A 6,000-nucleotide genomic window follows, 5' to 3' on the forward strand; every position below is an offset into this window, starting at 1 on the left:
ATATCTTTAAGCATGGTCAAGTTAATACTTATACTGTGGATGATGTGATAAATCACCCAGACACATCAAAGATGCAGTCGTCCTTCTGAACTGAAGGACAGGGAAAGAAACTGCTTAGGAATGTCACCACGAGGCCATTGGTGATTTTAAAACCGCTACAGAGTTCAATGGCTGTGATGGGAGAACTGAGGATGGATGGATCAACAAAATTGTAGTAACTCCACAATAATGACCTAAATGACAGAGTGAAAGGAACACAATTATTACGAAAACATGCACACTGTATGTATGCAACAAGGCACTAAAGTAATACTGCAACAAAAACACGGCAGAGGAATACCCTGTTTGGCCTAAATGCATAGCCTTATGTTTGGGGCAAAACACAACACATCACTGAGTAATTGCCTCCTTATTTTCAAGCATGGTGGTGGCTGCATCATGGTATGGGTATGCTTGACCTGGGAAAGACTGGGGAGTTTTTCAGGATGAACAGAAATGGGATGGAGCGAAGCACAGACAAAATCCTAGAGGGAAACCTGGGAGAGGAATTCACCTTTCAGTAGGACAATAACCTAAAACACAAAGCCAAACTGGAGTTACTTACCAAGAAGACCGTGAATGTTCCTGAGTGTCCAAGTTACAGTTTATTCATGGGAAAATATTGCGCAATATTGGTGTGCAAAGCTCTTATAAGACTTGTCCAAAAAAGACAGCTGTAATCGCAGCCAAATGTGTTTCTAACATGTATTGACTCAGAGGGGTGAATACTTATCTAAGCAACGTGCATTATTTTTTATTCATTTTAAAAAATATATTTTTTTCCCGAAAGGAATGCTGAAATTGCGTAATGGTTGTGGGAGCACTGAATCAAGTATGAACCTGTCTGAGGCAAATGATCTCCCTCCACTAACACTATGATGAATTCTGTGTGTTTGTGTGTGTGTGTGCGCGCGCGCGTGCGTAAGCGTGTGTGTGCCCGGAAGCGTTCGCGTGCATGTCTTCGTGTGCACTCGTGTGTACCTGTGTGTGTCCCTGCATATAAAATGCTGTTGCTATTTAATAAAGGCATGAGCTGTTATTTTCTTCTTCTCTAATCTTGCTTCGTTACAACTAGAGAGCAGCGCCATACGTTTTATGTTATCACACACTGAACCAAATAAAATTGGAATTCTATTTTTCACTGAGGACTCTTGGTATATCTGTCAGAGCGCATTGCGTCAGGAGCACAGTGGAACCAAAAACCCTCTGTGGCGGCGATATCTGGGGCTCTTAAATGGCGTTGCGCGGTTCAGTTGTTCTGTGCGAGACCAAGGTGACAGGCGTGACCGGTCGGTGGGATGCTACTAGCCGGATTACTGTCAGTGGTGTTCTTTATTCATAGGTGCACTGAATAGGCAACTGGTGTGTGTGTGTGTGTGTGTGTGGGGGTGGGTGGGTGGGTGTGTGTATGGTGGGGGACAGGTAGTGCCAACGTTCAGTCCTACACACCTCTTCTCTCCTAAGAGTAGTCACTCCACTCTGCAGCCAAAATGGGCAGCTGAAGTGCCGTAAACCTTATGAACCCTATAAATATACAGTGCAGCTAGAGCCTGTCTGAAAGAGGTTGTTCGGTGAACCATGCTTGTGTGTTGAGTAAAATGATCTGACACCTAAAGACTTGCCTTAGCTCCCCAAGCTCATGCCTAGACTTTAGTTCAGCGGGTTAACAAAGCCTGGAGACGATCTGGGTTTAATTCCAGTCGGTAACACCTAGAAATGTTGGTGTAATATGGACTTGGGAATCAAACGTTTTGCTTACAGGAAGTAAAAGTTAAAGATGACAGAATAAGATGATACACGAGGCAGACACTTAGCAATCAATTTAAACAAGAATAACTACGTTAACAAGAATGAGTGCAATGTTAATTAATTATTCTCATACTTCCTTAGTTTCCAATAAACTGTAACTTTACGTTTCTATCAAACTATTCAACAGGTGACTATTTCCTTTTTTTCTATGGACAGACCAACTCTGAAAGCACTGATAGAGATGTACAGTGAAGACTGACCTGTGAGGAGGACCTCATTCGCATTGAGCTCTTCGGTAGCCCCCCCCCCCCCCCCCCCCCCCCCCAGTAGCCTCGCCCCATCCTCCTCCCTCTCAACCCCCTCCTTTGGAGATCGGTGGTCCATGGGGGTGGTCTGGTTTTCCAGCTGTCGGATTCTCCTGTCTTCTTGGTGATGGGGTGAGTCCCCCTGTGGAATGGAAGGCGTCGATCCGATTACCCGGAACAGTCCTCACATCTTCAATCATGGATGGAGAATGAGGTGGTGGTAGGGAGAGAGGGTGTGTGTGTTAGAGGTCAGCGGGGTCATGAAAGTCCCTCACCAGGCATTGCTGTTCCATTTAATCATGGGTCACCTCTGATGACTGTTCTGAATCTAGAATTGTCGCTAATGGCTGGAGGAGTCCAGTGTCAGACACAATACAATCGTCTTTGATGTGAAAATGTGCCGCTTAGCTTTTACATTGTTCAAACGTGTCTGGGGTTTTCATTGGAATTAATTTGAAAGGCATATCCAGTGAGAAACAGTCCAAATGTCTATTGTAGCTCTTGCTTTGCAGGTGAGCAGCAAAGACATCTTTACACATTTGAGTTGCACACCTCTTTAAAAGAATATTCCTTGATTAGAATTTCCCCTCAGACGCCTGAGTGATGAAAATTAGGGTACCAATTTTGTATTCTAAGCATACAACAGTTCCCCAAAACAATTTACTCAAACATATTCCTTCATAAATATGTTGATGTATAACTCAAACTGAATTAGGCACTAGCAGCGGACTCCTAAATCCTTCAAAGAGGACCCATAAGCCTCGCTGTTTCAGTCTTTATTCCCTTTTGTCCACTTGTCTTTAAGCCTCTTCATGTCTGATCAACAGAACAGTTCACAGTTCAAACGTGCCACAGTTCAGCCTTAGACTAAACGTCATCTCTAACCGTCACCCTTCCTTTGCCACTGTTACTTCGATGTCATTGCATTGTCTTGACTAGCGGCGCTCATTAATTAATAATGAACAACTTATTGGGTGCGTTTCAGACACGGTGGCGTGTGATCAAGTGCATTGTGGGGCGAAGGAGATAAGCCGCGGACATGGCTTGGCAATGGAACTGACACACTAGCTTTTAATTACTCCAATTAATTAAAGATATAGTAGGTGTGGTGGGTTATGGTTGGAAAATCAAATACCTGGAGATGATTTTCAGATGGTCGCCCCCCATTTAACAGCCCTATGATTATGTGTTGTAGCAAAGAGAAGACTGGCATCACCCTTTTTTAAAGAGAATGGATTAATTGCATTGCTACGCTCTCGATTCATTGATGTTTCACAGTCAAAGTCTATCAAGACTAGTCACAGTGTAGTTCATCTGTAGGCTACACCGTAGTAATGAAAGGGGAAAGCAATGTTTTTTGGGGGGGGGGGTGGAGCTCATAGTCTGGACCCAGTGGTAATGTCATGTATAATTGTACAGTAATTACTGTATAGTCATATGGCAGGAAAACTGGAATCAGTCTCACCTAATTTCTCAGCATGTCAAGTGTGCAACAAGAGGGCGAAAACATCTCTAGATCACCTTAACTGCTCACACAGAAACACATACAAAGCTCTCCCTCGCCCTCCATTTGGCAAATCTGACCATCCTCCTACTATCCTCCTGATTCCTGCTTACAAGCAAAAACTCAAACAGGAAGTACAGTACCAGTGACGTGCTCAATACGGAAGTGGTACGATTAAGCGGATGCTAAGCTACAGGACTAGAATGTGTTCCAGGATTCATCCGATGGCATTGAGGAGTTTAACCACATCCGTCACCGGCTTCATCAATAAGTGCATTGACGACGTTGTCTCCACAGTGACCGTACGTACATATCCCAACCAGAAGCCATGGATTACAGGCAACATCCGCAATGAGCTATAGGCTAGAGCTGCCGCTTTGAAGGAGCGGGACACTAATCCGGACGCGTATAATAAATCCCGCTATGCCCTCAGACGAACCATCAAACAGGCAAAGTGTCAATATAGTACTGAGACCGAATCCTACCACACCGGCTCTAACGCTCGTCGGATGTGGCAGGGCTTGCAAACTATCACGGATTACAAAAGGAAACCCAGCCACGAGGTGGTAAGGGTAGGCAACAACATGTCTGCCACGCTGATCCTCAACACTGGGGCCCCTCGGGGGTGCATGCTTAGTCCCCACCATGCTCTCTGTTCACCCACAACTGCGTGGCCAAACATGATTCCAACACCATCATTAAGTTTGTTGATGACACAACAGTGGTAGGCCTGATTACCACGATGAGACAGCCTATAGGGAGGAGGCCAGAGACCTGGCAGTGTGGTGCCAGGACAACAACCTATCCCTCAATGTGAGCAAGAGAAAGGAGCTGATCGTGGACTACAGGAAAAGGCAGGCTGAACAGGCCCCCATTAACATCGACAGGGCTGTAGGGAGCAGGTCGAGAGATTGAAGTTCCTTGCTGTCCACATCACCAACAAACTATCATGGTCCAAACACACCAAGACAGTCATGAAGAGGGCACGACAACACCTTTTCCCCCTCAGGAGACTGAAAAGGCATGGGTCCCCAGATCCTCAAAAAGTTCTACAGCTGCACCATCGAGAGCATCCTGACCGGTTGCGTCACCGCCTGGTATGGCAACTGCTCTGCATCTGACCATAAGGCGCTACAGAGGGTAGTGTGTATGGCCCAGTACATCACTGGGGCCAAGCTTCCTGCAATCCAGAACCTATATACTAGTCGGTGGCAGAGGAAAGCCCATAGAATTGTCAGAGACTCCGTCACCCAAGTCATAGACTATTTTCTCTGCTATCGCACAGCAAGCGGTACCGGAGCGCCAAGTCTAGGACCAAAAGGCAACTTGTAACGCTAAACAAAGGTGAAAGATATGTAGTGTTCCAGCGGTGACACCTCTAACAAAATGCTGACTTGTGGTCGTCACCTGTTAAGGTTCTCACAGTAATAGAGTTTTCTGATCTATCTAGCCTTGCTTTTGTTTCCCAACCACATCCTGCATGCAGCCCCCGAACCCACCCATCAACACACACACACACACACACACACACACACACACACACACACACACACACACACACACACACACACACACACACACACACACACACACACACAGAGAGAGAGACACTCACTTACTCACTCCCATTAGTTAAGACCCGGTAAGAACCTGGAACTTAATGCGGGCACGAGTTGGAATGAGGGAGTAGAGAAAAACAGTAAGGGAGGGAGAGTGGCAGGGAGCAGGTGTACAAATAATAATGATCAGGTGGAGACCAGGCATGTTTTTCTGTCGCTCCACCAGGCAGAAGGAAGGATAGATGAAAGGGAGGGGGTGGCAGAGACCGAGATCCCAGAGAGGAGATGCTTTAGATTGGCCAGCCACTCCACGCCATCCTCCCACCATCCCTCCTTCCATACGCATCTCCATGTCCACCTGAGCTCTCATCAGAGCCAGAGAGATGACTCAACAACACTGTGACAGTGACAGGAGCCCACAGCAAGACAGATTCTTTGGGCTTTGACGTGAGAGGCTGTAGAAATCACACCATACACCAGAAGCTGCGGCTTTCATTGTGAAATTTTCTCCTTTCTCTGCCATTATTTTGTAAAGATTTCATTTGTCTAAGACGTTGCAGGACATATTGTAGGTCAGAACTTTTCGTGTCAGCCGTTCAAGGCATAATCTGTACGATTGCTTGACATGCAACCATTTTGGTTCGACATCCGCCGATACACTACGTTGTTAATGACGGTAACATCATAAAACAATTCCAGTTATAGCGGCTGTTTGAAGGTGTAACCAGTTGTGCCAGTTGACTCAAGCTGTGCATGACATGATGCTACACAATGAGGTCTAGTGGAGAATTGTTGTGCCCCTGAAGTGCTCCCCTTGGCTCTGCCCCAATCAAAGAGTGCGCTG

This window comes from Salvelinus fontinalis, chromosome 3, assembly GCF_029448725.1.
Source record: "Salvelinus fontinalis isolate EN_2023a chromosome 3, ASM2944872v1, whole genome shotgun sequence".
In the NCBI taxonomy this organism is placed as follows: Eukaryota; Metazoa; Chordata; class Actinopteri; order Salmoniformes; family Salmonidae; genus Salvelinus; species Salvelinus fontinalis.